This window comes from Notamacropus eugenii, chromosome 1 (genome assembly GCF_028372415.1).
Source record: "Notamacropus eugenii isolate mMacEug1 chromosome 1, mMacEug1.pri_v2, whole genome shotgun sequence".
Lineage (NCBI taxonomy): Eukaryota > Metazoa > Chordata > Mammalia > Diprotodontia > Macropodidae > Notamacropus > Notamacropus eugenii.
In genome coordinates this window covers 429,742,990-429,767,282 of record NC_092872.1, presented here as the reverse complement: position 1 = coordinate 429,767,282, position 24,293 = coordinate 429,742,990, and the positions used below count along the sequence as shown (strand labels likewise).

The window sequence follows — 24,293 nt, the reverse complement described above, 5'->3', positions numbered from 1 at the left end:
CATTGAATACTCTTGCAACAAGAGCTTTATTTCTTTCAGGTATATTGGATTTTATGTTGTCCATAAGTGTGCACACATTCCATGTACCATTGATGAGTGGAATCATCTTGCAAATGTTTCTTGTATGTCTTTTGTGTGTTTGGACTGCAGGGTAGAATCCCTGCTTGTCAAGGTAAGCAGGTTGGGGTTTGGTGAAGCAGGCAATATTTAGGGTGCATTTTCTATCCTTTTCCTCATGCCAGGAAGTGAGCAATGCCATTCTTAAAAAAGGCGGCTCAGACTCCCAAAGGTGAATCCCACCACTGCTTTAGTCCAATGAGAAGCTTACCCTATGCTTTGGACCACCTATGTGCATGGTTATGACTGTAGTTCCCATTGTTTCCACGCCTGGTTTTCCATCACCTGCTCATTGCTAGAGGACTTTGAGGTAGGTAAAAATGGTAAAATGACATTGAGATGTCTTTTGAGTCACATGCAGATTGGATTGAAGTGAGGCAGAGTTCCACAAAGTCATGGGTCTCACTCTTCTAAAGTCATTGGAATGCAGTGGCAAGACAAAAGTGAAGATAACTGTCCATGATTTGGGATACAGTGTCTAACCAAACTCTAAGAACTTCATAGCACCTTTTTCTACTGCCTTCAGGGTCAATGGAAACAATTGTTCTCATCTACCTGATCTACCAAGGGAAGTCTCCATATGTTTTGGAATACATACTACTAATTCATTGACAAGTTTGAGTCCCATCACTTATCTTCAACTGATATTAATGCCTTGTTCAGTAAAGTGGCACACAAACCAGGCATCCCTGTTGCTATTTCCACTGACAATACCTTGGTATACCATGTCAAAAAAGGCAAAAAAGGCTCAAGAGAAGGATTGATTACTATGGGCTTATGAGAATGGGCATTTGGGAGGATGACATTCTGCTTTGGGATTTTTGAAATGTCTTGATCTTTTGTTAGCTCCTTGCTAAATCTCAGGCCTGCTGCTTTTGCTGCTTTTAAGCTCCCAATGGTTACAAAGAAGATTTAAGTGAATTCACTTACATTTTGAACCAGCTCTCCCATCTCTCTCCCTTCAACATAATGGTGCTAAAACCCAGAGTCCAAATATTAATTGGACTCTGATGATCCTCTCTTAGTCACTGGGATAAGAGGTAAGTGCCCTTTTCTTTGTTGTCTTCCCCAGACCTTTCTGTTCCCACTGTCTCCCTAGCAGCAAAACCACTGGAGTGTGTAGACACTGCCATCAGCATCTGTAACTCCGCTGACTTCTGGACGGTCAGTCAGACTGTGGACCTGTATGTAACAGGATGCCCTTGAGCTGAGTCATTCACATTTTTTTCTCCCCTCTTCCTAGGATGTGGGAAAAGTGGTGAGAGACTGCTTGGAGGCTGCTGGGAGGGGAATTCCGGGAGGGGATCTTAAAGAAAAGCAACTAGTGTTCCATTGTAACACAGCCTGACCTCAAAAAAATCTAGAAAACTAGTTTGTAAAGTGGGTTTCTAAACTTTGTAAGAAATTTAGTAAGCTTAGTAAGAAATTTGATCTCCAAAACTTAAAGAAAAGGCAGCTTGCTCCACTTGAGCAGACTTTTTACCCTGTGCTGTTCCTCTAGCACCTTGGTTTACCTTTTGTTCTTTCCTCTCCCCTTGGGACACTGGGGGAGGTGAGTAGGTGGGGCTTTGCCCCTGGTTTTCTTTGGAGGTCCCTATACCCCATTTTCTGTGCACTGTGGGCCTCTGTACCTGGTTTAGATGTAAGCCTTCTTTTGTCCCTCCTATTCTGTTCTTCCCCTCCACTGTGGGATATGCATTTTCTAGTCTGCTGTCTCAAAAGTAAAAGACACAAGTAATTACAGCTCCTCTCCAGCCAAGACTGGAAGGCTCCAGATCTAGGGTTTGGAGGACACCTTCCAAAGCCCTATCTGGAAGGGTAAGTCCAATTCTCTCGTTTCTCTCATTGCTAGGGAACTGGGAAAACTGCAAGTGCTTCCTTCTCTCCGCACCTCAATACTCTCTGTCCCCATGCCCATGCCTACAGGATCGCCCTTTTCTCCTGGCCTATTGCTCATCAGATCCTTGCAGCTGGACTCAGCAGGACTTCCCTGAAAGTTGCCGCTAGGTTAGCAAAAACATGCATTTATGGATAATAATCTTTTCTTTTAAAGTGCTGAGTATTGGATCTTAGAAATTAAAATGTTACCGCTAGTGATTATGAATCCAGATTTGATTTGCACATTCAACTAAGTTACAGTCACCTGACTGGTAATTAATTAATTTTGTTTCCAATTTTAAATACATGCTTGTGGTATGGTAATATTTCTGTATTTTCTTATTGTGTAATTTTGTATTACCTATGTTAGGAAAGCAATTTCTCTTATAATCTAGATGTTAGATTATTATCAGATTATGAGGTTCATAACTACTACAATTTTGGAACCATCTAGTCATAAAATCTAATCAAGAGGTCTTCTGTGTAGTAGAGTTCCTACTGAGAAAAATTTTTAAAGGTCTGGTACACTTATTGTGATAAGGCCAGTTTGAATGGGTATGTTCTTGTGTTAAAAAACAAACAAACAAACAAACTGAACTTCCTCCCCAAGGTAAAACACCTTTTGGTACTTAGGAATTTATGATTATTGAGAATTTTGGTCTTATGGTATTTTGGAGATTTGTGATACTTAAAAGGTATTTTGCCCCAATTTAGTTTGCATAAGTCCCAATCTTTAAAGTTTCCAACTAATTTACTTTATGAAAGTTTAGTCATTATCCCTTTTAGCATCAGGATGAATTGTGAACTTTTTTGGAAAGGGAAATACTTTTTACAAAGCAATGTTTTGCAAAACCTCTGTGATTCTAAAGGCCTACTAAATTCTATTTGCAAGCTAATTTGTTTCGATTACTTGATACTGATTGATAACAATTATATCCAAACTGTCTGTTGAGTTTTCTAAGCTTCACTCCTAGGTTTGTTGTGTCCTTAAATAGGTGCTTTCAGAGAAACAATCATTGGTTCATGCTTCAAGTATCCTAAGAAAGGGCACTCTTGTGAATGTCGGGCTGAAAGGTCCAATGCCCCACTCTAAATTTTTAAGGGATGAACATAAAAGTGAAAAGTTAAAATCTTAACAGATTCTGGAGGTTAACTAAGGGATTTTGAAACTCATTAAGGAGTTTTATGCCACTCCCTTCCCTTGAGTAAAGAGGGTGAATGGAGGATGGATCAAGAAAAAGAAGCCATCCAGTCACTGTCTGTAGTTGGTAAGATAGCCCATTCTTGTAATTTTTATATGATCTGGAAACTCAGCTGATGTCATCTGAAGTTTATTATTTGTGCTTACAGCTAAAACAATTTGGTTCTCACTTATGAAAATTTTAAGGTTGCCGGTTATCGTTTTAATGCTAAAACCTAAAGCTGGTACACTTTATGCATATGTGTGGAAAGGAAAAAGTACAGCCCCAGCAGCTTCAAGGAACTTCTTTGATTCATGGAGTTCCTAAAGAAGGAACTTACCTTAGAGAGAATTTGAAAATATATACAAATGATCCCTAGTAATTGGCTTTTGCACCAGGACTAATTTAAAATTTGAGATGTGAGTCCTGGTAAATTTTTAATTAGTGGAACTTGTCATCTGAGGTAAAAGCTTTTGGGACTATAATGAACTATGTTTTGAGTTATTTGATGGATCATAAAAATCCATCAATAGTCAATCCACCATCTGAGAGAAATACCACAAGCTACTCAGACACCGTTACAGGTAGAGATCTTCCTCTAGAACAACTGAGAGGAAAATCCTAGCCTCTTCCTAGGATGGGATCTTCCTGGCTCAATTTCCCTATTGCAGTCCCTTTGAAAAGAAATGTTTCTCACCTGAGTATTCCTGAGTCTGGCTATGGGGTGGGATTGATACTACATGTTTGCAGAACTGTGATGTTCTATCTAGTCACATCCTTGCCTTTCCTTTTTATGGCAAATTTCCTGTAATCAAAGCAAGTGGTCAATTCTATACCCCAGCTTTATAGCCATGTGAAAAATTAAATCCCTGCAATAGAACAACCTTTCTGAATGATATGGAAATAATTAGACAAAGGGAAAAGAAATTTGTGAAATGAAGGTACAAACACAATGTTGAATTATTATCCCATAGGCTAAGGCTGGGATAAATCTGAGCTACTACATTAGAGTATGTGTTTAAGATCTGGGCTATTCAGCCTAAGATTATATTCCTTTCTATATCCTTTAACAGCTTAGTAAATAGATATTTGGCCTAGCCATCTGCCTGTTACTAGATATGTCTGTATGAAATAAGGTCCTTAATAATTGTGTGTTGGTACAACTGATTGAGGGATCTACCTGCTATTCTATTAATTACTGAAACTAGATCAGAAACATTTTCAGTTTGAGGAAAAGAATTTCAATACAATTTTCTTAGAGGGAGGTAACATGGAATATTTTAGTATTAATGGAAAAGTCAGCTTCAAAGTTTGCTACTATTGTGGAATTAATACCTGTTTATACTGGGTGTTCTATATTCTGTGGTACAAACATGTTCTATTATAAGCAACTTATTGCTATGCACTGTTTTGGAATTAATTACTCCCAAGTCTTTTATGGTAACCATGGAGTAAAAGTCACAATCTTTTAAGCAAATTCATCTATGTAACTATTAATCTCAAGGGTAGAAAGCTTCTACCTGAAAAGTGTTGTTACTTATATTTACATGTATAGAGTTGGATCCTTAATAGTATTTGATCCTCCTAAAGGAATTGGAATCAGAGTGGAAACTTTTGAGAAAATAACAAGATCAGAAAATCCTGTATGTCAAAAGTAAATAATAATATTGTGGGGCTCTTGGTTTCTTTGTTTTTCCTCTTTTCTGACATCACTTTTAATGTGCCTTCTATTTGAGGCCTGCATATTGAACTTGTTTGTCAGATTTGTGTCTCCTAGATTATGCTGTCCACCTGCAGATGGTCAGGCAACAAGGATACCTGTTCTACACTCTCCTCCCCTTCCCTTGAAGCTACTTCAGCCTCATTTTACTCTTCTCTTCCTCCCCTCCCCCAACCCTGCCTCAGGCAAAGACAGTGCCTCTGTTACTCTCCCAAAAGCATTGGGATGTATGGTGAAGCAGACATCATGGCTGAGGCAGAGAAGCAAGCAGGAGATATGATGTGAGATGTGAGGGAAGATGCAGGGTGTGTCTAGCCAGAAAAAGTGATCAAAGAAGACTATGCATTGAATCCCCTCACCTTGGGGACTTGCGTTCTGGGCCCCACCATGAACCACTTCTGTTTTTAGCCCACCTGATTCCTGATTCCCGCCCTATGCCAGGGATTAAGCCTACTTCCTCAGGACTGGAAGTCTAATGCCTTAATTCAAATAGGGGACTCTTTGAGGTGGGCAGAGCACATACTAGCTTACTCTCCATACCTCTCCCCTTATTTCTTGAAGATCCTGCATGGAAGTTTTCATTTGAGCACTCGCAAGATATTACAGGCAGCCTCTTGGATGTAAGACATTCACTTCAGCCTGATATCTCTCCATACTTCCTCCTAGGGGTTGTGATTTCTCCCCCTTCTTTTCCCTCATTGTGATCCTTTTATTGGTCATTTTACTCTCTCTTATACTGGGTCTATGCTTGTTTAACCTCCTGGTTTCATTTGCATCTTCTCACCCACAGCAACTTTTAGGGCAACAACCCTTGCCCTTGATGAACTCCAGTGCTTTGCTTTTCTCTACCCTGACTCAGTTGGTACTGCCTTCTGCACCATATGCTGATGACCGCCCCTCCCCCCCCAACTTATTCTGGTCCCTGACGTGGACTCATCACCCCTGTTCAGCAGGAAGCAATTACTGAAGATGATCATCTTCACACTTTTTCACCGAAAGAATTCTCCTACCTAGTGGTTGAGTGGGGAAATGATGTGGATAGAAACAGTGCCCTGCGAGTTAAAATAATATTGATTGACTTTGTGAAGCCCTTGGTGCCCTAAAGTCTCCCCTTACCACAACTTCCCCTTACCCTGGACCATACAATTCCTTGTCCCCACCCCTCATCCTGGGGGGAACATAAAATTCCCTGTCACCACCCCTCATCCTGGGGAATGGGTTTTCCTTGTCTTGTATCATTCATAGTCCTCACCCTGTGCTTTTATCTTGCAAGACTTACCATAGATCTCCAACCCCCACAAGGAAACCCTAAAATCATCCTATATAAGTCTGGTCCTTTTCTATACCATTGCCTTTGTTTAGTTCCTTGCTAACTCTCAGGCCCCCTGCTTTTGCATCAATAAAGCTCCCAGTGGCTACAAAAAATAAAAAAGAAAAGAAATGTCTTCCATGGTTCCCATGAAGTCAAAGCCCAAGTCTTGGGGTATTCAACCTTATGCCAATATTCCTAAAGATGTGATTTCCCAAGGATGGTTTCAGAAGTTAGATATCCTGGCTGAACTTAAAGAGCTGTCACAGAAAACAAGCTCCCTCTTTCAATCCCCCATTTCTAGAAACGGTCTGGACAGTGATATTTCAGTCATTTTTCGGTTCTTTATTTTCCCCTAGCACCATCTCTGTCTAAAGTTTGCAAAAATCAGCTGATCTTACAATTGCCAAGTACTCTTTATCTAAGTTCTTCTTACCAACTCTTGGAAGATCATACCTTCCCATTAGCATATTGGTAGGCCCCCACTCCCAGATTCATTTACTTGCTATTAATGTCCTTCTTAAATGTTTTGATAACTGTAAGGATAGGATGGAGAGGGTCCATTTCTATATAGGTCTACCAGGAGCTTGTGGTAGCAGCATCAGTGTCCAGGCTGAAGTGAAAGGGAGTTGTTCCAGACAGCACATGGTAGGAAATGTTGAGGGCTGCTGGCTAGCATGTGGTAGGATGCATGCACATCCCCCTCATTTCTTATTATTACATCTTACAGTTGTTCAGGATTTCACCCTTTTTTGATGCATTTACACACATATGACCTCCTTCACATCTCCATCTGAGGTAGGTTTAATTAGATTATTTTCAGATAGAGAAACTGAGTCCCAGAGAACAAAAAGTACTTTCCTGGGATCACCCCTTTAACTAGAGGGGGAATGTTATTAATTTCGAGCCAAATTTACACATCCAGAAGTGGAGGTTGGATGGTGACTACAGAAAGCAGAAACTTTACCACCTCTGCCTCAGGATAGTGTGAGAACAAATCTCTATAAGTCATGGGGAAAGTCAGAAATGACAATGTTTAACACTCATTACCTAAAGAAACTTCATACTCATCTCCAACAACTAGTTTCACATTGCCAAGGAGAATTAGAAACTAGTGGGAAGAGAAATGGAAGATAAAAGAACAATGATGCTAGGGAGGGTTAAAAATACCCTGGAAATCCTCTCTAAAAGGCCAAGGGCTTATGCCCACAGATAGAATCACATTCTGAGTCCACAGACCCAGGCTTGTTGCGGGTGAATCAAGATCCCTTAGTAGCAGCTAAGAGAGGCCTATCCTGAGTGTGTCTATAACCTGTCCGTCATGGACTGGGCTGGGTCTTGGACAACCTTCTTTGGATAACCCTGTCCTTGATAGTACACTTTGCTGGTACCATCCCTAATCTGCTTATTCTCAGAAACTATAAAATTTTTAAAACTGGAAGAAACCTTAAAGACAGTCTCTTCCAAATCCTTCATTTTATAGAGCAGGAAACTTAGAATTTAAGATGTGAAGTGAGTAGATCAAGATCAAAATACTAAGTAGCTGAGCCTAGGCTCGGATACCCATACCTTCTGACTCCAGTGCCAGTATCCTGTGCACATGAACAGGATGTACTAGAAAACAGCATCTTGAAGAGAAAAACACTAAACAAGCCACAAGCCTGAATTTAATGAAAAGTTCATAGGATGTGAAGTGAAATGACCTAAGTTCAAGTCTTTGTTCGTTTATTTACTATGTAGGTGAACATGGTCAAATCCACTTCCCTTTTCCTCCAATTCTGCCTCTGTAAAATGAGGGGAGATGCGACCAGATGACAGCAAAGGTCTTTGACAGCTCCATATTCTATGAACAATTATCTTCTCATGATAAGAAAGCTTGAGAAGCTGCTTATTTCCTGTCAGATGAATTATAAACTCCTCTTTTTGTCATTTAATACCCTCCAAAAACTGACAACTTCCTTTTCAGATTTATTCCATATTACTCCTCCTTTTTGGCTTACACAACTAGATTAATTATTGGTCCTTATACAAAATATTTAATCTCTTTCTTCAAACTTCCACCTGTCTCATTCCTAGAAAGTTCTCATAAAAAATAATTATCTTCAAGGTTCAAGTCAACACTTAAAATCTTTCTTTATTCCTTTCAATTATTAGTACTCTCTCCTTCCTCAAATAATTTAGGATTTATTTGTTTGTCTACCTGTTATATTTCCTGAGAGAATGTAAACTCCCCAAGAAAAGAAAATGCCTTTTTCTTCTTTTTTTCTGTACATCTCATTCTCAACACAGGAACTTGAATAAGGTAGATGAATGCTAAATCTAAGTGTAATTGAATTGAATGCCACAGAATACAAACTATGTATGTTCTTAATATACTCCAAAGTCTTCAAGCACAAACTCAGTGAGAGAGTCTTTCTTGCTTATGACAAGTTCAGGTAAGTCTGGACCTAGACTTCTCCAAAGGGATGACCACTAGAGGATGACATTTCTAAGCCCTTACATCTCCTAAAGACACCTCTACACACATTCTCTCTGTCTCTCTCTCTCTCTCTCTGTCCTTCACTAATGAAAGTCCTTGATAGAGTAAAGAATGAAAAAGTGCTTTACTTCTAACAACTCTTTAGAGCAAGCAACACAAGTGATATGGAGATAGAAATGTGGTGTCATAGAAAGGGTCTTGGGGTCAGAAGCCCTGGGCAGGATTCTGGGCCTGTTGATTGACTTCTATAACTTTAGGCATGAAGTAACTTCACCTCTAGGGTGAGTCACTCAATAAGCACTTATTAAGCACTTGCTAGGTGCCAGGCACTGTACTAAGGGCTGGGCCTTCATTCCTTCTCTGTAATTATGGGCCTTAGCTTTCACAACTGTAAAATGAGAATATTTCACTAGATGACCTGTAAGGGTTTACCCAGCTCTAAATCCTATGGCCCCATTATAACCAATTATAAATGAGGAAACAGATGTGGAGGTGGTGAAGTGAAGTGCCCACAGTCACACAGCTGAGACATTTCAGAGTCAGCCTTCAACTCCATATCTTGCTCTAAGTGCCACCATGTTCCACCTCCCTGGCTCTTATAGTCTGTTAATGAGCTCCATCATCTTCCCCAACATAATGGCAGATCTAGGCCTGTTTCATTACTCTTCTATTCCTCTGCTTATTTTCTTACCTGCTACATTTTCCTTGCTCCTCTAGTCTGACCCTCTCTTGATCTAAAGTATAGTCAAAGCCCAGTCTTGTTTGTTCCTTCATTATTTTGCTGAGAGGTAAACAGTGATCAGATAATTGAGCACAGTTGACTTTGCTAAGCTTCCATGGTAAAATTCATTAGGTGTAACAGGAAATTCTACCATCTGCCAGTCTCTAAAACAAAGAAAGAATTGTTTTCAATGAGTGTGCTCACGTTGAGATGAGATGTACCCATTTAGATGACTTCTCAGAACTCATGGGCCAGTGTCCTCTCCACTGTGGTCAGTCACAGCCTCTCTTGTGCTGAGGAAAGGAAATGGCACTCATTAACAAGCCCTTTTAGAAGAGAGACATTTAAAGGAGCCAAGCAAAGGATCTCATTTAATTCAGACAACAACCCTGCTATTTGTCCAAAGTTTGAAGATACAGAAGGGTACAGTGGATTAAGAAGCAAGGAATTCTTCCAGTTTCCATGAAAAGCACTGAATCACCCTCAATGAGCCATTGGTTTTTTTTTTAATCTGAAAAAAATATTACATTTTGGAATCCCTGAGCAAAATTGTTATAAAGGAAGCTTTTTATAAATCTTAATGTGCTATAGAAATATTTGTTATTATCTTTGACTCCTCCCTTCTCTCCCTCCCTCAGTTGCTTACCACATTCTTTCAAGTGCATTTCTGCATCATTTCTCTACTCCTGACTCCTCCCATACCCACCACCATAGGATGAGCCCTCACCATTACTCTTCATATGAACAACTCTTTTTCTTTTAAAAAAAGTTTTATTGGTTCCTTATCTCTTTAATATCCCTAAGCAACCAAATGGAATTATCCTTTGTTCCCGAGAAATCCAATTAATGAGACAGAAATAACACAATGTAAGCAATATCCTGCCCCTATGAGCTTCCAATTCTGCATTGAGAGGTGGGAAGCATGCTTTGTTTCTGTTCTCTGAAATTGATTGGTTATTATAATTACTCAGAATTTCACTTCTTTTTGTGTTCTTCTTACTGACATTATTGTTATCATGGTCCATATTATTCTTCTGGTTCTTATTTCAACACAAGCATACACATATATTTTTTGCCATCTTTTCATGTCACATTCGTCTTCCTTCAATTTCTCTTCTTATTAGTGATTTGGGGTATGTTTTTTATATTCACTGACAATTTACAATCTGAAACCTTGATCATATTCTTTGACTACTTATACATTCTCCGTAGGCTCTTCATCTTTTATGTGTGTCAATTCTGTATGGATTTTGGTTCTCATGTTTTTTTGAAGATTTTGTGTGAAGATTTCTTTTTCCTAACACAAGGTTTCTCTTCTTGTTCTATCTGTTCATGCAACAGTATTTTTTTAATGTATTTAATTGAAACTATCTCTTTTGTGCTTTAAGATCAGTTCTACCCCTTGTTTGGTTAAGAATTCTTTCTTCTAGTCAAGTTGTGAAAGATGCTACCTTCTGCTCTCCAAATAGATAACTGTAACAGCCTCTTAACAGAGGTCTTCCAGTCTCTGTTCTTCACTCCTTTCCATCTAACATAGACCCATTGCCAGGCTTGTCTTCTAGAAGGTAAAAGTCTAGCCAGTGCATATCATTTGACTTTTCAAAGTCTTAAAATGGTTCCATTCAACATGTGGCCTTTGGGACTGTTTTCATCTTTAGGGTTGAATATCACCAGTCAATATTGTATTTTAATTTGTCTGTCAAGAGGTTTGCACTGATGTGCTTCAGATTTCAGCAGTGTAATCACATTACTCCAAACTATTTTCTTGGAACCCTTCATTAAGTATTGTGTTTCCTTATTTCTTTGGCCAAAATTTCTTAAGTATTATTGATGATTTCATGGCCACCACTGTCTTTTCTCACTCATCAGTCCTTATGGGGCATAGGTTCACAGGATCACAGAATTTGTACCTTCAAATTACCTTAGTAAATAAACTAGAAAAAGTAGAAACAACCAAGAGTCAATCTATAATTTTTAAAAATGACAGCATTGCCAATTTTATTTATAGTTTTGATGTTATATAATACAAACTACCAAATATTTTGGTTTTCTTGGAGAGATATTGTAATGGTTTGTCATTTCCTTCTCTAGTGGATCACCGTTTGCTGCCTTTACTTCCTCTCTACTTTTATATTCTTCAGTCTATTGCCATCTGGCTTTAGCATCTAGTTTTTTAAAAAGCACTTTTGAAAGTCACGAGTGATCTCTTCATAGGTGGATCCAATGATCTTTTGTCAGCCTTTTTTGCCCTCGCGCTCTATATAGCATTTGATGATATTGACCAGCTACTCTTTTACATTATCTTCCCCCTTCATTGTCAGGACACAGCTCTCACTTGTTTCTCTCTAACTCCTTCTACTCTATCAATTTCATCAGCTCCTTTTCCTCTTCCTGCTCACCTAGTTGTCACCATTACCCAAGGTTCTTTCCTGAACAACCTATTCCAGTATGGGAGAGTTCTAAACTACCAAAAGGATACTTTATAGAGCTGGAAATAATAATAACAATATTCCTTTAGAGGAACAAAAGATCTAGAATGTCAAGGGGTAGAATTTTTTAAAAAGGTACAAATGAAAGGAGACCTCCAAATATATTATAATGCAACAATCGTAAACACTATTTGTTACTGTCTAAAACACAGAAAAGCAAATATATGAAACAGGAAAAATCCAAAATAACACAACCCAATAAGCCATTCTTTGATTAACCACAGAAACATACATTATTGAGAAAAGAGCTTCCTATTTGATCAGATAGAGAACTGGTAATCAGTTTAGCAGTAATTAAGCTTCAGACAATACCATATTCCACAATAAAATCAAAGAGAATTGTCAAGTTTGTACCACAAAAAATTAGAAAAGAAGTAAAATACAGAATTTTCATAGCTATGGATAGAAAAACCTTTCCTAACAAAACAAGAGATAAGGGAAATTGGAAAAGATAAAGGATATACCATTGATTACATGAAATTGAAACAATTCTGTAAAAATGAAATGAATGCATATAGGATAAGAGGTGAAGAGATTGCCTGGAAAAAAAAATCCTTCTCTAATGTCTTGGGTAAGGGTTTGGAATCCAAGAAATATAGGCAACTGACAGAAATGCATGAGAAGTAGTCAAAAGATGTTAACAAATAGTTCTCAAAAGAATTGCAAACCATCCACAACAATGTTGAAATATGCATCAAATTGCTAATAACTAGAGAACAAGGAACCACTAACAACTAACAGAAACATAAATCCAAACCTGAACTATCAGCTCACACCAAGCAAAGTGATAAACATGACAAAGAATAGGAAATAGTCAATGATGTAGAGGTTGTGCAAAGATAGGCACATGAAAGCATTGTTGGTGGAGCAATGAATTAGTACGATCGTTATGGAAAACAATTTAGAAATCTGCAAGTGAAGTAGATAAAATATTCATAACCTTTGACCCAGAAACACTACTGATAGGCATATATCCCAAGAAAGAAAGTGACATAAAGAAGTTTTATACACACCGAAATTTTTATGGCAATATTTTTTGTGGGAGAAATGAACACGAAACAATATAGTTATATAAAAATGCAAATTGAAGTAAGTAGAGTCAGGAAGCTAAAATACACAATGACCACAACAATGTAAATAGAAAGACAAACTACACCCCCCCCCCAAAAAATGAGTGTTTTGAAATTATGAACAACAAGCTTGGTCCTAAAGAAATGATATGAGAAAGTACCTGCTATACTCATTTTCAGAAGTGATGGGGAGGTTGAAGGAGACATTGTATGGAACATTTCATATGATATCAGATATTTTCCATTTATTAATTGGTTTCCATATTTTTCTTTTCTTTTGCTTAAAAAATCTTTGTTATAAGAAATGAATCTCCAGGAAGAATGAAGGGGAAAGACACAGAAGTAAATTTAGGTAATATTAAAAACAATATTATATAAATCTATTTTATAACATAAAACAATCAATCAAGCATTCATTACCTACCAGCCATTGGGGATATTAGGAAAACATAAATAGTTGCATATATAAAGAATATAATTCTAGAATACAATCCAGACAAATAATTCTATAGGGGGACACAAGATGTATCTGTTTAAACATACGCTTGATGATGTAAAGTAATTTATTGAGGAAAGGCACTAGTAGAGTAAGAGCCAGCTAAGTACTACAGTGACTAAAGCACTGGAATCTGAGTTCAAATGTAGCCTCAAACACTAGCTGTGTGATGTCACTTCACTTCCATAGCCTTAGTTTCCGCAACTATAAAATGGGGATAATAGCGGAATCTACATCTCAGGTTTGTTGTGAGGATCCAAGTCAAATGGATTATCTCAAGTGATGCAGTCACTTGAGATTATATTTTTAAAGTGCTTAAAGCAGAGCCTGGCACCTAGTAGATACTATATAGATGCTAATAGTAGTAGCAGCAGCAGCAGCAACAGTTGGGTGAAGTTCTCATATTACAGGTGGTGTTGAGTCTTGAAGGAGATTAGGGATTCTAAGAGACCAAGGTGAGGAGGCCATTCATTCCAGGCATGGAGGGGCACCTGTATAAAAAACAGACTGGGAGGTCATGACACACAGGAGGAACAGCAAAGTAGTCAGTTTGATTTCTCTGTCTAGTGCTTGCATTTGACTGATCAATAGTAAGGCTAGGAAGGTAAGTTGGATCAAGATTGTAAAGATGTTAAATGCAAAATAAATGAATGTTTGTATTTGATCCTAGAAGAAAGTAGAAGCTTATGTGTTTTATTAACACCTTTTTGGCAATTGTTTGGAGGATGGATCAGAGAAACAAGAAGTGAGGCACCAAGACCAGTTAGGAGGAAATTGTTCCTTTCAGGCAAGAGGTAATAAGGTCTTGAGATAGGCAACGGTCACAAGAATGGAGAGGAGAGGATAGAAGAGATCTTATGGAAGTAGAATTGACTATCTTCCAATTGACTGTATATGCAACGAGGGAGAGTAAAGAGTTCAAGATGTCTCTAAGTGTACAGATCTAGGCAGCTAGAAGGATGACAGTACATTGTTGGGTTTACAGAGGGAAGTTCATAAGAAGGGTGAATTTGTAAGGAAAGCTAATGAGCTCTATGGAGTTGTATAGGGGCATGAGTGGTCAATTTTGAATCAAAAGACAAGTTTCAGTACTAGACTTGTAACTATTAACTATGTACCATTGGAGTAAGTCACTTAATCACTCAATCTTAATCTTAAGTGAGATGTTAGGCATCCTAAAATGCTCTTTCTAGTTCTAAATCTGTGATCTTATAAACATAGAATGTGATGTCCTTGAAGTTGGGGGTAGAGGTATAGATAGATACAGATATACACACATATATAGATACATACATATAGATTAGATATAGATTTTTAAAAATTTTATTCTGTTGTGGTTTTTTTAATCTATCTTCAGGACTTAGCAACAGAATATTGTTTGTAGAATTTAATTTAATATTAGCTTTTGGCCTGTCTCTAAAACCTCTGGTAATAACTCAGTACTTTTGCTGAGTAGGGCAGAGCCTCATCATAACCTCTCCCCAATGGTTCCCTCTCCCTCACCAGTATTTGGTCTGTTTCTGGTCACTGGAGTAAAGTGGAAAGGGACTGAAAAGGAGACATGAAATATTTCTAACAATCCTTATCTCAGTTTCCCACTCCTCAAAGATGCTTTGTACTGTTTTAGGAATACCAACTGTGACACTCTGGGTCTGTCCTTGAAGGATCCATATAAGTCTGCCCTGTCAAGTAACTAGCCAACAGCATGAATTTTGGCATCCAGTATAGATCAACTGTTTCTGCCCTTCCTTGTCCTTTAAGATTTTCAGGAGGTGTTCAGGGAGATTTTGATTCAATCATATATTGGCATAAGCACTAAATAAATGGAATGGTTATGCAGGAAGACTAGTTCAGTGAATAGAGAGTTGGACATAAGAGTCAAGAAGATTTAGATTAAAATTCTACCTCTGATAATTATTTGCTTGTGACCTTCCCCACATGATTAAACTTGTTTCCTCAACTGAATTGTAGATGCTTTCAATGGACCTCAGAGGGTTAATCATTCTGAGGCTTCAAAGAGATAGAAAATGTAACACATACTGCCAAACTTCAGACTTCTTTTAAATATCCGCTGTTATTACGTTAAGGCAGAAGGGCATGTCCTTAAAGCATACATGGAACAAGTTGAAGAGATTTTAAGGAGCTTCAGGTTCAGTTTTTCCTTTTACAAGTAAAAAAAAATTCCCTGGTAGAGGAATTGGCTTACCCAAAGTCACCAGTTATAAAGGAGCAGGACTAGAATTTAGATCTCATGGTCCAGGGCTCTTTCCCCATGTTTGAAGTCCTGAAGCAGGACCACAATGCTCTCAAAAATTATCAGATTCGGTTTTTCATTTCTCTGATGTTTTTCAGTCCAATGATTAGAACTGAATTATCATCACCACAGATCATAATACTACCAGTTTTTAACTCAAGAGCACTTAAGCAGTGAAGGTGGTAAGGAGTGCAGACTACTGTATCAGGTCCAAAGAGGGTGGTTTATTGTAAAAGGTGCTCCAGGAGAAGAATATATTTGAAATCTAGAGAAGATGATAGATTTATGTTCATCCCAAGAAATATGTGTTCCTTGCAATCAGCAGTAATCTAATCATTATGGACATCAGTAGCAGGTAAAGTCAATGATTGATGTCTGGAAAGTCTTCCAAGATAGAGAAGAAATGATGAGCAGGGAGAAAAATCTATATGGAGTAAAATGGTCAGAGTTTATGACATTCTTTTTCTACTTTATCTAATCCATAAGGCTGTATTATCTTCATAAAGATTGAACTTGGCATCAAAAGATCTAAGTTCAAATTGCACCTCTGCTGCTTAACTAGTTTGTGTGATCCTGAGAATCAAGAGGGGAGACAAAATTTGCAATCTTGAAAAATCACTAAGAATCACCACAGACATTCTTTTTTTCCCCAGGTTACTTTATTTATTTATTTATGTTGTTTTCAACATTCCTTTCCACAAAATTTTGCGTTCCAACTTTTCTCCCCATCTCTCCTCTACCCCCACCCCAAAAGGCTGAGCATTCTGATTACCCCTTCAACCAATCTATCCTCCTTTCTAACACCCCTCCTTTCCCTTGTCCCCATCTTCTCTTTTGTCCTACAGGGCAAGATAAATTTCTATACCCTATTACCTATATTTCTTATTTCCCAGTTGTATCCAAAAACAGTTCTCAACATTTGTTCCTAAAACTTTGAGTTCCAACTTCTCTTCCTTCCTCCCTCCCCACCCATCCCCACTGAGGAGGCAAACAATTCAATACAGGCTATATATGTGTAGCTTTGCAAGTGACTTCCATAACAGTTATGTTGTGTAAGACTAACTATATTTCCCTCCATCCCATCCTGCCCCCCATTTCTTCTATTCTCTCTTTTGACCTTGTCCCTCCCCAAAAGTGTTTACTTCTAATTGGTCCCTCCTCCTATTTGCCCTCCCTTCCATCTTCCCCCCCCCCCACCCTGCATATCCCCTTCTCCCCTACTTTCCTATAGTGTAAGTGTTTTCATACCAATTTGAGTGTACATGTTATTCCTTCTTTGAGCCAAATGTGATAAGAGTAATCTTCACTTTTTCCTTCTCACCTTCTCCTTTTTCCCCTACATTGAAAAAGCTTTTGCTTGCCTCTTATATGAGATAATTTGCCTCATTCCATTTCTCTTTCTCCTCCCAATATATCCCTCTCACCCCTTAATTTTATCTTTTTAGATATGATCCATTCCTATTCAACTCTCCCTGTGCTCTCTCTCTCTCTCTCTCTCTCTCTCTCTCTCTCTCTCTCTCTCTCTGTCTCTCTCTCTCTGTCTCTCTCTGTATGTGTGTGTGTGTGTGTGTGTGTGTGAGTGTGTATGTGTGTAATCTCACCAACTACCCAGATACTGAGAAAAGTTTCAGGAGTTACAAATATTATCTTTCCATGTAGGAATGTAAGCAGTTCGGCTTTAGTAAGTTCTTTATGATTTCTCTTTCGTGTTTACCTTTTCATGCTTCTCTTGATTCTTGTGTTTGAAAGTCAGATTTTCTTTTCAGTTCTGATCTTTTCGTCAAGAATTCTTGAAAGTCCTCTATTTCAGTGAAAGACCATTTTTTCCCCTGAAGTATTATACTCAGGTTTTCTGGATAAGTTATTCTTGGTTTTAATCCTAGTTCCTTTGACTTTGGGAATATCATATTCCATGCCCTTAGATCCCTTAATGTAGGAGATGCTAGATCTTGTCTTATCCTGATTGTATTTCCACAATATTCGAATTGTTTCTCTCTAGCTGCTTGCAATATTTTCTCCTTGACTTGGGAACTCTGAAATTTGGCTACAATGTTCCTGGGAGTTTTTCTTTTCATATCTCTTTCAGGAGGTGATCAGTGAATTCTTTCAATATTTATTTTGCCCTCTGGTTCTAGAACATCAGGGCAGTTTTCCTTGATAATTTCATGAAAGGTACTGTCTGGGCTCTTTTTACAATCATGGCTTTCAAGTAGTCTCATAATTTTTAATTTGTCTCCCCTGGACCTATTTGCCAGGTCAGTTGCTTTTCCAATGAGATATTTCACATTATCTTCCATTATTTCATTCTTTTGGTTTTTTTTGTAATTTCTTCATTTCTCATAAAATCATTAGCTTCCATCTGCTCCATTCTAATTTTTTAGGAACTATTTTCTTCAGTGAACTTTTGAACCTCCTTTTTCATTTGGTTAATTCTGCTTTTTAAAGCATTCTTCTCTTCATTGTCTTTTTGAACCTCTTTTGCCAGTTGTTACCCTATTTTTAAAGGTGTTTTTCTTCAGCATTTTTGGGGGTCTCCTTTAGCAAGCTGTTGACTCCCTTTTCATGATTTTCTTGCTGATCAAGAAAAGATTCCTTTTCAGATCAGTGGCTCAGTTGCCTCACGGACTTTAAGCTGAGGCCTCCAACAAAGGACTCTGGCTGCTGCCTGCTGTGGCAGCCACAGTTGATGCTTCTGCTGCTGCCCTGCCTCCACCTGGGGCTGGGGCTAGGGGGGGACCCTACTTTCTTGTCACCCTCATGAAAAAGTCTTCTTACTTACCTTTGGTGCCTGTGGGATGAGGAATCTATGAGCCTCCACTACTGCTGGTGATTCTGCCCTGAGGCCTGCTCCAATCCTGCTCCTCCCAGTGCCTCTCAAAGCCAAGGCTGGGCTGTGCTCTGCTCCCTGACCAGTGCAACAGACCTTTTCTTTCAGCCTTCCAGGTCAGCCTGGCCTGGAAATTTCCTTCACTCCATTGTTCTGTGGCTTCTGCTTCTCTAGAATTTGTTGAGAGTCATTCTTTACAGGTATTTTATGGGCTGTCAGGGAAGAGCTAGAGTATGTGCATCTTTCTACTCTGCCATCTCGGCTCTGTTCACCACCCCCCACAGACACTTTAAGAATCATTATAATAGGCATTAAGGACTATTAGAGGTATGAGACAGAAACCATCACTGTGTGGTGAGGTTAATCAGAGAATGGTATTAGCTCTCATATCTGTAGCCTTTTACAATTTACAGAGGCCTGTCCTCCCAACAACTTTGAGAAGCAGGTTGTATAAGTCATACTGTGCCCACTTGACAGAATAAGAAACAGGCTCTGAGAGGTTAAATGAATACTCCCAACTTCACACTAGTAAATCAGTCAGTTCTAAGTCCAACATTCTTACCTCTGCCCAGTAGAAAAACAAAGATCCCTCCCCTCCTTTCTAGACCCAGAATTTAAAGTGAACTGACACTTCTGGATATCAAGATGATAGAGTACACAGTGTTGCTATCACTCTCCTTGTCTGACCTCTTAAAAAAACAGAAAATAGTGGCCCCAGAAAAAAATCCTGGAATAACAGAGCCAGCAGAAAAATTGGGTGGAGAATTCTCTTACCCCAAGAAATTTGGTGGATCAGCAAGAAAGGTCCATTTTACTAAGATAAAAGGAGAGCAAAAGCAGTGTCCTAGCAAGTCAGTAGTAAATCTTACCTCAACAAACTAGTGAGAGATCCTGAGCCCCAGCGTGGTGAAATAGGCAAACATCAACACCAGGACCCACTGCATGACCCCCCATGCCCAACGCACAACCAGGAGAACTGGCAGACTCCAGATTGTAGAAGAACTATGAGCACTGTCCTGGACTGGCAGGCATCCCACAACAGTAGACTTCCCCATACTTCATCATCCCTCCCAGGAAATGCAGAAAAACCCCGCCTGGCCTCAGAAAACACCACTAGGACCCCAGTTTACCACTAGGTAAGTTGCCAGGCTCCTAGAGCCTCCAGCTGCCAACACTTGACACTCCAGCACAGAAAGCCAATGACCAGACCTCTGGCTTCCAGCACAAAAGCTTGGGAGAGTGCCCCTCATACCGAAGCAGGAGAGTTCAACTTTAAAAGGCAAGGAACAGTCAAACATCATGAGCAAGAAACAGAAAAGAACACTGACTATGAACAATGATTATGGCAATAGGGAAGATTAAAAGACAAACTAAGAAGAGGATAACACTGTCAATATACCTACATTTGAAACCTCAAAGAGAAATATGAATTTATCTCAAGTCCAAAAAGTCTTCTTAGAAGAGCTCAAGAAGGATTTTAACAGTCAAATAATAGTAGCACAAGAAAAATTGGGAAAAGATATGAGAGATATGCAAGAGAAAATCAACAGCTCAGAAAAGGAAAGATAAATTTTGACTGAAGTAAATAACTCCTTAAAAAATACAATTAGCTGTATGGGAAAGGAGATACAAAATTCCATTTAAGAGAAAAGTTCTGTAAAAAGCAGGATTGTCAGGGGTGGAGCCAAATTGGCTGAGTAATAGTAGGCAGTTTCTCGAGCTCTCCTGCCAAGCCAAGCCAAATACCTGTAAAAAATGGCTCTAAACAAATTCTGGAGCTGCAGAACCTACAGAATGACAGAGTGAAGCAAATCTTCAGGCCAAGACAGCCTTGAATGTTGCCAGAAAGTGTCTATCACACCACATTGGGAGCAGGGTGCAGACCAGTTGTGGGGAAAAAGTGCACACAGGGGGCCTGAGCAGGGCTTGGGGGGACTGAATCTCTTGCAAATGTGGTAGTTTCCAGACTTCATGACCCTAAAATGCTGAGGATAAATTGGAAGGTCATTTAAAAAAGTTTGTGGTACCAGTTCAGGAGAGTGGAGTGATCTGTCTCCAGCCAAAGGGTGGCAGACAGGGGAGTTGGTAGAGAAACCTGTGGCAGCCACAGCAGCAGCAGGAAAAGCTGCTGCCACTGTTTCTGGAGCTCTAGGCCCGCAGATTGTGGGGAGATCAAGTAAATAACAGTACAGCTCCATCCCTACTGGAAGCAGAGAACTACCTTGGCAAAGAGTTCAAAAGTCAAATGAATGTCTGGGGAAATGAGCAAAAACCAGAAAAAGAATCAAACTATGGAATCTTACTTTGGTGACAAGGAAGGCCAAAGCATGCAAACAGAAGAAACCAAAGTCAAAGTTCACCCATCCAAAACCTCCAAGAAAAATGTGAATTGATCTCAGAACACGGAAGAGCTTAAAAAGGATTTTGAAAATCAAGTAAGGCTGCACTGTGGCAAGGACAAGACTAGAGTGGACTTCAAAGTGCCTAAAGAGCAACGATCAATGTCAAGATATCATTGTACTCCTCACATATTATAACCACTAACTGTTAAATGTCAATTGCAAACCAGTTCCTTAGAATCTCTCTCTTGTAGTGCCCAAATGCCAGCCTTTAAAGGTGTCTTGATTGAATACCTCCATTGAATACTGTCTGTTAGTGGCCATGAGACAAATCATGATGGACCTGGACCACTGGATCCAGTATTCAATGGAGGTATTCAATCAAGACACCTTTAAAGGCTGGCATTTGGGCACTACAAGAGAGAGATTCTAAGGAACTGGTTTGCAATTGACATTTAACAGTTAGTGGTTATAATATGTGAGGAGTACAGTGATATCTGTGTGTATCACCAGCAGCAGCTGTGAGTCTTAGATTCCTCAACTCAAAATGCCAGAGTTCAGTGAGGAAGCTCTTCCACTTGGGTGAGGAGAGAACGCAGCAGTCTATCCCTGGTCCCAGACAGCAGCAGCTTCTATTGTTGGAGCCCTGGACTAAAGCCACTGGTAGAATTGAGCAGCTGATCTGGATCCTAGCCCTGAGTGGGGGCCATGGGTGAGGAGGAGTGCTGGCTGGTGTGGTGGAGCCAATAGAGGATCTGGAGAGGGAATCCTGCTCACAGACTAGAGTGCAGGCCAGGAGAGGAATAAACTCCTCTCCCCTGATTGTGCCATCTTGGAGGAACTGAGAACTTACAGGTGCCCAGAGCATACCCTCCCCTTGACAAAGAACTCAAAAGTGAAGTAACTGGCTGGGAAAATGTCTCCAAAAGGGAAAAAGAATACGACAATAGGTTATTTTCTTGATGAGCAGGCATTTTCTTCCATCCTTTCCAATGAGGAGGAACAATTTAGGTTATCAGAGGAAGATGAAAAATCAAGGCTTCTGCATGCAAAACCTCCAAAATAAACATGCAGTGGTCTCAAGCCATGGAAGAGCTCAAAAAGGATTTTGAAAATCAAGTAAGAGAGGTGGAGGAAAAATTGGGAAGTGATGTGAGAACAATGCAAGAAAATGATTAAAAGTGAGTCAACAGCTTGCTAAAGGAGACCCAAAAAATGCTAAAGAAATTAAGACCTTTAAAAACAGACTCACATCGCAAAAGAGGTCCAAAAAGTCAATGAGGAGAAGAATGCTTTAAAAAGCAGAATTAACCAAATGGGAAAGGAAGTTCAAAAGCTCACTGAAGAAAACAGTTCTTTAAAAATGAGAATGAAACAGATGGAAGCTAATGACTTTATGAGAAATGAAGAAATCACAAAGCAAAACCAAAAGAATAAAAAAATAGAAGACAATGTGAAATGTCTCATTGGAAAAACAACTAACCTGGCAAATAGATCCAGGAGAGATAATTTAAAAATTATGAGACTACCTAAAAGCCAAGATCAAAAAAAGAGCCTAGACATCACCTTTCATGAATTTTCAAGGAAAACCACCCTCATATTCTGAAACTAGAGGGTAAAATAAATATTAAAAGAATTCACTGATCACCTCCTGAAAGAGATCTGAAAAGAAAAGCCAAATTGTAGCCAAATTCCAGAGTTCCCAGGTCAAAGAGAAAATATTGCAAGCAGCCAGAAAGAAACAATTCAAGTATTGTAGAAATACAGTAAAGATAACAAAGAATCAGATCGAAAGGCTTGGAATATGATATTCCAGAAGTCAAAGGAAGTAGGACTAAAACTAAGAATCACCTACACAGCAAAACTGAGTATAATACTTCAAGGGAAAAAATAATCTTTCAATGAAATAGAAGACTTTCAAGAATTCTTGATGAAAAGACTAGAGCTGAATACAAAATTTGACTTTCAAACATAGGAATCAAGAGAAGCATGAAAAGGTAAACAGGAAAGAGAAATATTAAGGGACTTACTAAAACTGAACTCTATACACTCCTACATGGAAAGATAATATTTGTAACTCTTGATTACGCCTGATCCCTTTCCAGGGGACCCCAAGACTGAAGTAAAAAAAACCCACTGGGACAAAGGATGATAAGCATAAGAGATGTGTCTAACCTTGGGAGGTAAGGTGATGGAGTTGGTTGTGAGATTAGGAATGGGGAAATGTTGGAGTTGGAGTTTCTGCTTTCAAATTCAAATCCTGTCACATAGCATTTCCCTGGGGCCTACTAATTCACATATAACCTCCTCTTGCAACGTCATCCTCATCACAAACATTCAGATAGTGCTTACTATGCAAGAATTCATGTAGTGTTTACTATAGTGCTAGGCAATACGTAGTGTACTTTACAATTGTTATCTCATTTGATCCTCACAACAAGCCTGGGAGGTAGGTGTTGTGATTGTCACCATTTTGCAACTGAAATAATTCAGGCCTGTTAGCCTCAGTGATCTTAGCCAGATTCTCACAGTTAATGTCTGAAGAAACGAACTGAGGTCTTTCTGACACTAGGCCCTGGGCTCTCTCCATCATGCTATTTAGCTGCCTAAGCATTTCTGTAATTGAGAGGAAAGAGTAAGATCCTTTCCCTTCAGAGAACCCATGAGTATGTTTGCATCTATCCATCCCAGAGAATATGGTGCCATGTGGCCTTGGATTTGGAAGCAGAGAATGTGGGTTCCAGAAAAACATTAGAAGAGGACAGCTGCTCTTCTTTTCTGTATTACATAGAACAAGTCTCCTCTTCTCTTGAGTCCCAGAGGTTTTTTTTCTAAAAAGCTGCTGGGGCTGCAGGAGGGTGCCATTGAAATGGCTTAATCATTGTATCTGGGGATATGGGGCTTGAAAATGAATGAGACCAACCTAATTCCAGCATCAGAGAGGCAAAGCAAATAGAGTTGTGGGGGACAGTGCATGGTAAATAATCCAGTAGCTCACTTGGGTGAAGAGAAACCTGGGCCACAGAGAGAACTAGACAACTAGGTAGAAAGTCCAGGGCTACTACCATGACACCATACTGCTCTTGTTACTCAGTAAGCAAGAGTCAAATTTGAAACTCTTCTCCTACTCTAAAGAATAGTGTGACAAATCTTCTGAAAGACCTTAGCAAGGGGAACTTGCTACAAAGAGTTCTGCACATACCACTTACTGGAAAAGTGCAGGGTGAATTGTCTAGACTCATTCAGGAATTAATTTTACGAGTCTTCCTTATTGATTAAGTCATGCACCAATTGCAATATGGGTATCAGGCAATCTTCCACAGTGGGACTGAGGGCAATACAATTTAGAAAACGGTTAAAGTGAACGGCAAGGCCTGTCCAAGAACTTGTTCATGGGGCAATAAGGCAAAGCA

At 39.2% G+C, this 24,293-nt stretch overlaps 1 pseudogene; it reads right to left on the bottom strand.

Moving 5' to 3' along the window:
* Window positions 1–754: 754 nt before the first annotated feature.
* Window positions 755–9,458, bottom strand: LOC140518122 (aspartate aminotransferase, mitochondrial pseudogene; annotated as a pseudogene).
* Window positions 9,459–24,293: the final 14,835 nt, after the last annotated feature.